Source organism: Phalangium opilio, unplaced genomic scaffold, assembly GCF_054372755.1.
Source record: "Phalangium opilio isolate 3A_F unplaced genomic scaffold, DU_Popi_V2 ptg000042l_1, whole genome shotgun sequence".
NCBI lineage: Eukaryota > Metazoa > Arthropoda > Arachnida > Opiliones > Phalangiidae > Phalangium > Phalangium opilio.
Genome location: NW_028324166.1, coordinates 3435004 through 3447351, shown reverse-complemented (window position 1 = coordinate 3447351; position 12348 = coordinate 3435004). Strand labels below are relative to the sequence as shown.

General features: G+C 32.3%; 1 long non-coding RNA gene across 1 annotated transcript; it reads right to left on the bottom strand.

The window, feature by feature from the left end:
- Positions 1-4715: 4715 nt before the first annotated feature.
- Positions 4716-7874, bottom strand: LOC149678411 (uncharacterized). Its single transcript, XR_016366076.1, has 2 exons — positions 7659-7874; positions 4716-5400 (listed from the first exon to the last, which is right to left on the bottom strand). It is a non-coding gene; the product is annotated as an uncharacterized LOC149678411 (long non-coding RNA).
- Positions 7875-12348: the final 4474 nt, after the last annotated feature.

Here is a 12348-nt window from a genome sequence, read left to right as displayed (position 1 = left end):
CACCTATAATTTTTACTTAATGATTGTGTACGAGGGTATTATCGTAGGAAACTACTTTATTCTCCTTTTAAAATTACTTTAATTATTTATGTGGAACACAAGGGTGTTTGTTTATTAATGTTCAAGAGGGAACACTGCGTAAAGAAGCTGTATTTAGTATTCATTTCTTGTAGAAATGTTTCACCCTCTGAGCATGTCCGTCCTTTCTAGGTCAAGGCGTTCTACTGGGGCAACACGCTTTTTCGTTTAGTGCAATATTTCCCTTCAAACATTTTAAAGTCCAAATTTATGATTTTCCCTTGAAATGTTTTAGGAAATGTTCATAATTGGCAATACTTTTAATTAATGCACTGGAATCGATGACATAATGATTGACAAAGTTGCGTATAATGCTAAATATATTTTTTATTTCCAACTGTATAATTATTATTTTATAAATGGAATCTTCATAATGTTAAAAATGTGCAGTGTTTCCCTTTGAATATTGATCCAATGGCCTTGGTGTCTTTGAAGATTCCAGTTTCCAATTTGTGCAATTCATCAGTTTATCTACGGCCACTTTGATCACCTGTAATTAAATTAATATTGCATAAATATTAACGAAACATGCCACGTCTTATTCTGGAGTCTACGTTTAGTACGTATCTAAGATTATAATGAATTATAAATAAAATAAATTAATAAATGAATTTCACTCACCTGGACCTTATCATTGTGAATTAAAAGGTGCGTGTAAAAATAATTAAAATTAAGAGTTTTCTCCAAGGTTTTATGCACTTCAAGAAAAAGATGAATTCACTTACTCGCAGCTTATAATTGTGAATTAAAAAGTGCATGTAAAAGATAATTAAAATTATAGTTTTCTCCGCGTTTTGTGCATTTAATGAAAAAGATAATATTTTCTTACCCCGTGCTTATCATTGTGAATTAAATAGTGCGTGTAAAAGATAATCATAATTAAAGTTTTCTCCGCGTTTTACGTGCTTAATGAAAAAGATAAAATTCACTCACCCCGTGCTTATCATTGTGAATTAAAAGGTGCGTGTAAATGTATTTAAAATTAAAGTTTTCTGCGCTTTTTTATGCACTTAATGAATTTCACTTACCGCCAGCTTATCATTGTGAATTAAAAGTGCGTGTAATATATAATTAAAATTAAAGTTTTCTCCGGGTTTTATGCACTGAATGAAAAAGATTAATTTCACTAACCATCTAATCAAATTTGTGAATTAAAAGGTGCGTGTAAATGTATTTAAAATATAATTTTTCTGCACTTTTTTATGCACTTAATGAATTTCACTTACCCCTAGCTTATCATTGTGAATTAAAAGAGCGTGTAAAAGATAATTGAAATTGAAGTTTTCTTCGCGTTTTATTCACTTAATGAAAAAGATGAAATTCACCTACCATCAACTTATCATTATGAATTTAAAGGTGCGTGTAAAATTTAATTAAATTTAAAGTTTTCTCAGCGTTTTTATGCACGAAATGAAAAAGATGAATTTCACTTACCATTAACTTATCATTGTGAATTAAAAGGCGCATGTGAAAAATAATTAAAATTTAAGTAATCTCTACGTTTTTATGCACTTAATGAAGAAGATGAATTTCACTTACTATCTTATCATTGTGAATTAAAAGGTGCGTGTAATTGTATTTAAAGGTAAAGTTTTCTGCGCTTTTTTATGCACTTAATGAATTTCACTTACCCGAAACTTATCATTGTGAATTAAAAGGAGCGTGTAAAAGATAATAAAAATTAAAATTATCTCTGCGATTTATGCATTTAATTAAAAAGATTAATATCACTTACCTTTAACTTATCATTGTGGATTAAAAGGTGCGTGAAAAAGATAATTAATAATAAGTTTTCTCCGCGTTTTATGCACTTAATGGCAAAAATGAATTCCACTCACTCGGAACTTTTTGTGAATTAAAAAGTGTGTGTAAAATAAAATAAAATCAAAATTATAGTTTTCTAGACGTTTAATGCATTCAATTGAAAAGAAAAAATTCACTTACTCGTAACTTATCATTGTGAATTAAAAGGCGCATGTGAAAGATAATTAAAATTAAAGTTTTCTACTCGTTTTATGCACTGAAAAAGATAAAATTCACTTACTCGGGCCTTTTCATTGTGAATTAAAATGTGCATGTGAAAGATAATTAAAATAAACGTTTTAAACATTAATACCACTTATACTAATTCTGTAATATATGTAACTAGATTTCGTTTCATATTGTATAGGCCTAGTACCTATTATTTGTGCAAACAAATTTTGTAAGTCGAATTGTGGCCATTTTCTTAACCTAGTTTGAAGTTGTTTCCATTTTTCAAACAAGGTTTCCTTCTCTTTCTAGTTTCTATTCTCTTTTACTTGTAAATGCACCGTACAGACTTAAAGATTTTCAAACTAAGGTCATTTAAGAGCTTTCTTACCAACAAGAAGCGAATACGACATCTGGGCTACCATGAGAATGGCAATAGAGAACACAGCAAAGAGGAGTAACATCTTGTTGGAATGCATCTTGAAAATAATTTCTATTTCTAATTAACTATATTAACTATATAATTCCCCGTATTAAAAGGAAAGAGTGACGTTCGTTAGTCAGCACTTGGTTTAAAATGATATTTGTTAGGCTTAAGGGCGCTTTTATACACTTTAAACTTCAAAACTCAGCTATGCAAAATAGCTAGAACTTCTGTAATGGCCTATTTTCATATCCCTCTAACAAGGTTCTCGGAAAGTAAACCACCCCAAGGAGAACCTATACAGGAGAGCAGCAGTTCAATTTAACTCTTTATTTGCGCCTATAGTTCGCTGGGAAAATATAGTTGGCAAGTTTCATAAAATTCCTCTCCATTAGTAGATTATCGTAAATTATATTCCAAGGCACGTTTCATTGAAATGGGGCTATATTTTCAAATAAATTGCGTTCCACATATTTTGATTTTAGAGTGTTGTTGTTGTTATGGATAAAATAATCGTGCCACGGCTCTCTACTCTCATCATAAGTTTATCATGCCTCTAAGTACACAAATATGGGCTACAACCGGGCATCTTACGCAGGCTACTGTGACGTCAGAACTCGTATAGTGCTAAGATCCGAAGAGAGAAAATTTTGAAATTTCCGTCGTGGTGCAGCCACCTAGCGGTCGAGGCGATTACTAAATGGGTCACATGAAAAAAAAATCATCCAATGGAATAAAGGAGATTTTTACGTTTCGTATAGGCAGGCATTGGGGGGAACGAATTTTACTAAAGCAACCCCAAATCCCTCTCTCTCTCTCGTGAGATAGAGGCGGTTTCAGTCCTGAAACATTCTAAAAGGGATAAAAGAAACGCTAGGCTAATCAGTACAATTTTTTTTATTGAAGTTGAGGTGATAAATGATACGGAGAGAGTATAGGGTTTCATTAAAGGGAGCCAGACAAAAACACTATATTGCCATAGGAGGAGCAGCCATTTCTCTACTTAGAGGCATGATAAACTTATGCTCTCATATATGGAGCACAACCCTGTATTATAATTTGAGTTCATTGAGCTAACGAAAAGCAAAATTGGGACATATTTTCACCTATAATTTATAATTTGAATCGTAATTTCAATTCTTTAATTACAATGGAAAACGGTGGTTTTTATTGAAAGGTAAAGTTCAGGTAACAAAACTGATTATGCCTTAAAAGAACGGCCTTTTTCTAAATATTAAAGGAAAAATATTAACAATAAATAAATTATCTCTTATTAGAAAATAATTAGCGCCGGTCACTACATAAAAGCACAAACAGGGTCTGCGTCCCCAGCAACACGAGATAAGCTAGCGAGGGTCCGACATTCCCAAAAAAGCTTACTGGATATCGTTATTTCACGAAAGATTTCATGATTTCTTCTTTGATTTCACGATTTCTCCAAAGATTTCGTGATTTTTTTCTGTGATTTCACGGTCTTAACTGCTTGATTAGAAACTTCATCACAGTTTTATTTTGTTAATTAACTATCCTAGGAATTTGCAATAATTAATTCAAAATTATTACAAAGACATTTTGGTTTGAATCATGTTTCTATTCTAGCATTTTCACTACTTCTCAAATCTCTAACGCTCTGGATTATTTAGAAGCCCGCTACTATAGAAGCCTATAGTATAATTCAACAAGTTGGGAAAGCAAAATAAACCTCTCTGCGTCGAGACGAGGGCTGTTTACCCTCTTGAATTTTCTGAATATGCAATTATCGCTATTTATTGATAAGCAACTACAGGCGTTTAAATTTTAAATAATGAATTATGCAAGCATTATTAAGAGTTGTATTGACAAAAATTTAGGTCTTGTATGAATTAGTAATATCAAAAGATATGTTCCATAAGTATGACAATACCCATACTTCATAATGCTTGAGAGTTACTGAGAGATAGTTCGAGAACGACAAGCGAGAATGAACTACACTCGGTGGTTAATTCTGCAGTTCATCTTTCTATTTAGTCTGCACTCGAGTCTGCAATACTAAGCCTTTGACAGCGCCTCACCAGGCCTCGCTTTACCCTGAATCTCTGACCTACCTCCCTCACTTCAAGACAAGAGCTCAGTAACCAGTGACAAACGTATGGAACATATCTTATGAATTTATGGTGTAATTTATTTGAATATCAATAAGTGAAACCATAAAACAATGAAATCTATAATACTATCTTTGTTATTTTAAATAAGAAACTGCTACTTCTTGGAAATCGTTAAAATTTTATGTTTATTTACAAATTCAAAATAATTTTGGGACCTTTCGGACCACGGTCCTTCTTCAGCCAAGTTTTTTTTAACGTCACAGTTTTGATTAAACCAATTTTCATTCGAGGATTGTGTTTCGCTTTAAAAACAGAATGTGTACGAGGGTATAATCGTAGGAAACTACTTTATTCTCCTTTTAAAATTACTTTAATTATTTATGTGGAACACAAGGGTGTTTGTTTATTAATGTTCAAGAGGTAACACTGCACAAAATAGCTGTATTTAGTATTCATTTCTTGTAGAAATGTTTCACCCTCTGAGCATGTCCTTTCTGGGTCAAGGCGTCCTACCGGGGCAACGCTCTTTTTCGTTTTGTGCAATGTTTCCCTTGAAACATTTTCGAAGTTCAAATTTATGATTTTCCCTTGAAATGTTTTAGGAAAAGTTCATAATTGGCAATACTTTTAATTAATGTACTGGAATTGATGACATAATGATTGACAAAGTTGGGTATAATGCTGAATATATTTTTTATTTTCCAACTGTATAATTATAATTTTATAAATGGAATCTTCATAATGTTAAAAATGTGCAGCATGTTCCCTTGAATATTGATCCCATTGCCTTAGTGCCTTTGAAGATTCCAGTTTCCAATTAGCGCAATTCATCAGTTTATCGACCTGTAATTAAATTAATATTGTATTTACGGAGAGGTAAAAAGGTGTGTACCAAAAAAATTAAAGTTTAAGTTTTCTCCGCATCTTCATGCACTTCATGAAAAAGATGAAACACACTTACGCCCGACTTATCATTGTGAATTTATAGGTGCGTGAAAAAGATAATTAAAATTAAAGTTATCTCTGCGTCTTTATGCATTTCATGAAAAAGATGAATTTTACTTACATCCAACTTATTATTGTGAATTAAAAGGTGCGTGTGTAAAAGATAATTAAAATTAAAGTTTTCCCCGCGTTTTACGCACTTAATGAAAAAGATGAATTTTACTTACATCCATCTTATTATTGTGAATAAAAAGGTTCGTGTAAAAGATAATTAAAATTAAAGTTTTTCCCGCGTTTTTATGCACTTCATGAAAATGATGAATTTCACTTACTCCCGACTTATCATTGTGAATTTAAAGGTGCGTGAAAAAGATAATTAAAATTAAAGTTATCTCTGCTTCTTTATGCACTTCATGAAAAAGATGATTTTCTCTTACCCCCGGCTTATCATTGTGAATTAAAAGGTGCGTGAAAAAGATAGTTAAAATTAAAGTTATCTCTGCTTCTTTATGCTCTTCATGAAAAAGATGAATTTAACTTACTCAGGGCTAATCATTGTGAATTTAAAGGTGCGTGAAAAAGATAGTTAAAATTAAAGTTATCCCTGCTTCTTTATGCACTTCATGAAAAATATGAATTTCACCAGAAGAAAATGAGCATTTTCTTCTGATTTCACTTACCCCCGGCTTATCATTGTGAATTAAAAATTGCGTGAAAAAGATAATTAAAATTAAAGTTTTCCCTCCATCTTTATGCACTTAATGAAAAAGATGAGTTTTACTTACGTCCACCTTATCATTATGAATTAAAGGGTTCGTGTAAAAGATAATTAAAATTAAAATTGTCTCTGCTTCTTTATGCACTTCATCTAAAAGAAGAATATCACTTACTAGGCGCTTATCATTGTGAATTAAAAGGTGCGTGAAAAAGATGGTTAAAATTAAAGTTATCTCTGCTTCTTTATGCACTTAATGAAAAAGATGAATTTCTCTTACCATTAACTTATCATTGTGAATTTATAGGTGCGTGAAAAGATAATTAAAATTAAACTTTTCCCCGCGTTTTTATGCACTTAATGAAAAAGATGAATTTCACTTACCCTTGGCTTATCATTGTGAATTTAAAGGCGCGTGAAAATGCGAATTAAAATTAAAGATTTCCACGCGCTTACACTTAGTGAAAAAGATGAATTTCACTTACCCCCGACTTATGAATTAAAAGGTGCGTTTAAAAGATAATTAAAATTAAAGTTTTCTCCGTGTTTTATGCACTTAATGAGAAAGATGAATTTGACTTACACGAAACTTAACATTTTGTGAATAAAAAGGTTCGTGTAAAATATAATTAAAATAAAAGTTTACTCCGCGCTTTTAGGCACTTGATGAAAAAGATGAATTTCACTTACATCCACCTTATCATTATGAATTTAAAGGTGCGTGTAAAAGATAATTTAAAGTTTTCTCTCCATCTTTATGCATTTCATGATAAAGATGAATTTTACTTACGATCAGCTTATCATTATGAATTAAAAGGTGCATGCGAAAGATAATTAAAAATAATGTTTTCAACAGATATTCTTTAAAATTATAATTAATACCGCTTATATTTATTCGTTAATATAACTTAGTTTATTTTCTCATTGTATAGTATGAATTATTTGTGAAATCAAAACTGTCAGGCCATTTTATAAACCTTGTTTGAAGTTGTTTCTATTTTTCAAGCAAAGGTTTCCATCTCTTTCTGCCAGGGTCAAAAAAACCTGATTTTATTAAAAGAAGCCCAGCCCACCGTAATTTATTGGGTTTTTATTTTTAGCAGTTGCGTGCACTGTATAAATTATCATTCAAAAGTAACCGCTTAATAAAAAAGTCTTAAAATATTTCATTAAAAATAGGAAATATTGTTAAATAATATTTTTGAAGTTGCAACAACAAATATGTTAAACTATCTTTAAAATGAAAACATTCTAGCATTCAAATTCATCCAAAATGAATATCTCAGTGATGGGTTTTAAGTAGGATTTTGTTTTGGTGGATAAAACCCGTAGATGTTTTTGGGCGGGTTATTTTAAATTCGAACCCTGCTTTCTTCTCTCTTTCACTCGTAAATTGACCGTACAGCATTTTTAAACTAGGGTTATTTCACGGCTTTCTTACCCACAGGAAGTGAATACGCCAACTGCGATATCATGAGAATGACAATAGTGAATACGGCAAAGAGGAGAAACATCTTGTTGGAATACATCTTGGAAATAACTTCTATTTCTAATCGACTATACTATCTATAAAATACCCCGTTTTAAAAGGATAGAGTGAAGTTCGTTAGTTGGCACTCGGTTTAAAGTGATATTTGTTAGGCTTAAGGGCGCTTTTATACTCATTGAAGTACAAAAAAACTGAGCTATGAAAAATAGCTAGAGCTCACGCAATGGTCCATATTTATATCCCTCTAACAAGGTTCTCGAAAAGTAAACCAGCCCATGGAGAACCTATGCAGGGGAGCAGCAGTTCAATTTACCTTTTTATTTGCACCTATAATGTGCTGGGAAAATATGGTTGGCAAGTTTCATTAAATTCCTCTCCATTAGTAGATTATCGCAAATTATAATCCAAGGTACGTTTCCTCGAAATGAGGCTATATTTTCAAATTAATTGCGTTCCACATATTATCGTTTTAGTGTGTTGTTGTTATGGATAAAATAATCGTGCCACGGCTTTCTACTCTCATATATGGAGCACAACCCTGTATTATAATTTGACTTCATTGAGCTAACGAAAAGCAAAATTGGGACATATTTTCACCAATAATTTATAATTTGAATCGTAATTTCAAATCTTTAATTACTATGGAAAGTGGTGGTTTTTATTGAAAGGTAAAGGTCGTGTAACATAACTGATTATACCTTAAAAGAACAGCCTTTTTCTAAATATAAAAGGAAAAATATTAACAATAAATAAATTATCTCTTATTAGAAAATAATTAGCACCGAACACACCATAAGAGCACAAACAGGGTCTGTGTTCCCAGCAACACGAGATAAGCCAGCTAGGGGTCCGACATTCCCAAAAAAGCTTACGGGATTTCGTGATTTCGCCAAAGATTTCATGATTTCTTCTTTGATTTCACGATTTCTCCAAAGATTTCGTGATTTCTTCTTTGATTTCACGATTTCTCTAAAGATTTCGTGATTTCTTCTTTGATTTCACGATTTCTCCAAAGATTTCGTGATTTGTTCTTTGATTTCACGATTTCTCTAAAGATTTCGTGATTTGTTCTTTGATTTCACGATTTCTCTAAAGATTTCGTGATTTCTTCTTTGATTTCACGATTTCTCCAAAGATTTCGTGATTTCTTCTTTGATTTCACGATTTCTCCAAAGATTTCGTGATTTCTTCTTTGATTTCACGATTTCTCCAAAGATTTCGTGATTTCTTCTTTGATTTCACGATTTCTCCAAAGATTTCGTGATTTCTTCTTTGATTTCACGATTTCTCTAAAGATTTCGTGATTTCTTCTTTGATTTCACGATTTCTCCAAAGATTTCGTGATTTCTTCTTTGATTTCACGATTTCTCCAAAGATTTCGTGATTTCTTCTTTGATTTCACGGTTTCTCCAAAGATTTCGTGACTTCTTCTTTGATTTCACGGTTTCTCCAAAGATTTCGTGACTTCTTCTTTGATTTCACGGTTTCTCCAAAGATTTCGTGACTTCTTCTTTGATTTCACGGTTTCTCCAAAGATTTCGTGATTTTTTTCTGTGATTTCACGGTTTCTCCAAAGATTTCGTGATTTTTTCTGTGATTTCACGGTTTCTCCAAAGATTTCGTGATTTTTTTCTGTGATTTCACGGTTTCTCCAAAGATTTCGTGATTTTTTTCTGTGATTTCACGGTTTCTCCAAAGATTTCGTGATTTTTTTCTGTGATTTCACGGTTTCTCCAAAGATTTCGTGATTTTTTTCTGTGATTTCACGGTTTCTCCAAAGATTTCGTGATTTTTTTCTGTGATTTCACGGTTTCTCCAAAGATTTCGTGATTTTTTTCTGTGATTTCACGGTTTCTCCAAAGATTTCGTGATTTTTTTCTGTGATTTCACGGTTTCTCCAAAGATTTCGTGATTTTTTTTCTGTGATTTCACAAATTCCCCAAAGATTTCGTGATTTCTTCTTTGATTTCACGATTTCTCTAAAGATTTCGTGATTTCTTCTTTGATTTCACGATTTCTCCAAAGATTTCGTGATTTCTTCTTTGATTTCACGGTTTCTCCAAAGATTTCGTGACTTCTTCTTTGATTTCACGGTTTCTCCAAAGATTTCGTGATTTTTTTCTGTGATTTCATGGTTTCTCCAAAGATTTCGTGATTTTTTTCTGTGATTTCATGGTTTCTCCAAAGATTTCGTGATTTTTTTCTGTGATTTCACGGTTTCTCCAAAGATTTCGTGATTTTTTTCTGTGATTTCACAAATTCCCCAAAGATTTCGTGATTTCTTCTTTGATTTCACGGTTTCTCTAAAGATTTCGTGATTTCTTCTTTGATTTCACGATTTCTCCAAAGATTTCGTGATTTCTTCTTTGATTTCACGATTTCTCCAAAGATTTCGTGATTTCTTCTTTGATTTCACGATTTCTCCAAAGATTTCGTGATTTCTTCTTTGATTTCACGGTTTCTCCAAAGATTTCGTGATTTCTTCTTTGATTTCACGGTTTCTCCAAAGATTTCGTGACTTCTTCTTTGATTTCACGGTTTCTCCAAAGATTTCGTGACTTCTTCTTTGATTTCACGGTTTCTCCAAAGATTTCGTGACTTCTTCTTTGATTTCACGGTTTCTCCAAAGATTTCGTGACTTCTTCTTTGATTTCACGGTTTCTCCAAAGATTTCGTGACTTCTTCTTTGATTTCACGGTTTCTCCAAAGATTTCGTGATTTTTCTCTGTGATTTCACGGTTTCTCCAAAGATTTCGTGATTTTTCTCTGTGATTTCACGGTTTCTCCAAAGATTTCGTGATTTTTTTCTGTGATTTCACGGTTTCTCCAAAGATTTCGTGATTTTTTTCTGTGATTTCACGGTTTCTCCAAAGATTTCGTGATTTTTTTCTGTGATTTCACGATTTCTCTAAAGATTTCGTGATTTGTTCTTTGATTTCACGATTTCTCTAAAGATTTCGTGATTTCTTCTTTGATTTCACGATTTCTCCAAAGATTTCGTGATTTCTTCTTTGATTTCACGATTTCTCCAAAGATTTCGTGATTTCTTCTTTGATTTCACGATTTCTCCAAAGATTTCGTGATTTCTTCTTTGATTTCACGATTTCTCCAAAGATTTCGTGATTTCTTCTTTGATTTCACGATTTCTCTAAAGATTTCGTGATTTCTTCTTTGATTTCACGATTTCTCCAAAGATTTCGTGATTTCTTCTTTGATTTCACGATTTCTCCAAAGATTTCGTGATTTCTTCTTTGATTTCACGGTTTCTCCAAAGATTTCGTGACTTCTTCTTTGATTTCACGGTTTCTCCAAAGATTTCGTGACTTCTTCTTTGATTTCGCGGTTTCTCCAAAGATTTCGTGACTTCTTCTTTGATTTCACGGTTTCTCCAAAGATTTCGTGATTTTTTTCTGTGATTTCACGGTTTCTCCAAAGATTTCGTGATTTTTTCTGTGATTTCACGGTTTCTCCAAAGATTTCGTGATTTTTTTCTGTGATTTCACGGTTTCTCCAAAGATTTCGTGATTTTTTCTGTGATTTCATGGTTTCGACAAAGATTTCGTGATTTTTTTCTGTGATTTCACGGTTTCTCCAAAGATTTCGTGATTTTTTTCTGTGATTTCACAAATTCCCCAAAGATTTCGTGATTTCTTCTTTGATTTCACGGTTTCTCTAAAGATTTCGTGATTTCTTCTTTGATTTCACGATTTCTCCAAAGATTTCGTGATTTCTTCTTTGATTTCACGATTTCTCCAAAGATTTCGTGATTTCTTCTTTGATTTCACGATTTCTCCAAAGATTTCGTGATTTCTTCTTTGATTTCACGGTTTCTCCAAAGATTTCGTGATTTCTTCTTTGATTTCACGGTTTCTCCAAAGATTTCGTGACTTCTTCTTTGATTTCACGGTTTCTCCAAAGATTTCGTGACTTCTTCTTTGATTTCACGGTTTCTCCAAAGATTTCGTGACTTCTTCTTTGATTTCACGGTTTCTCCAAAGATTTCGTGACTTCTTCTTTGATTTCACGGTTTCTCCAAAGATTTCGTGACTTCTTCTTTGATTTCACGGTTTCTCCAAAGATTTCGTGACTTCTTCTTTGATTTCACGGTTTCTCCAAAGATTTCGTGATTTTTCTCTGTGATTTCACGGTTTCTCCAAAGATTTCGTGATTTTTTTCTGTGATTTCACGGTTTCTCCAAAGATTTCGTGATTTTTTTCTGTGATTTCACGGTTTCTCCAAAGATTTTGTGATTTTTTTCTGTGATTTCACGATTTCTCTAAAGATTTCGTGATTTGTTCTTTGATTTCACGATTTCTCTAAAGATTTCGTGATTTCTTCTTTGATTTCACGATTTCTCCAAAGATTTCGTGATTTCTTCTTTGATTTCACGATTTCTCCAAAGATTTCGTGATTTCTTCTTTGATTTCACGATATCTCCAAAGATTTCGTGATTTCTTCTTTGATTTCACGATTTCTCCAAAGATTTCGTGATTTCTTCTTTGATTTCACGATTTCTCTAAAGATTTCGTGATTTCTTCTTTGATTTCACGATTTCTCCAAAGATTTCGTGATTTCTTCTTTGATTTCACGATTTCTCCAAAGATTTCGTGATTTCTTCTTTGATTTCACGATTTCTCCAAAG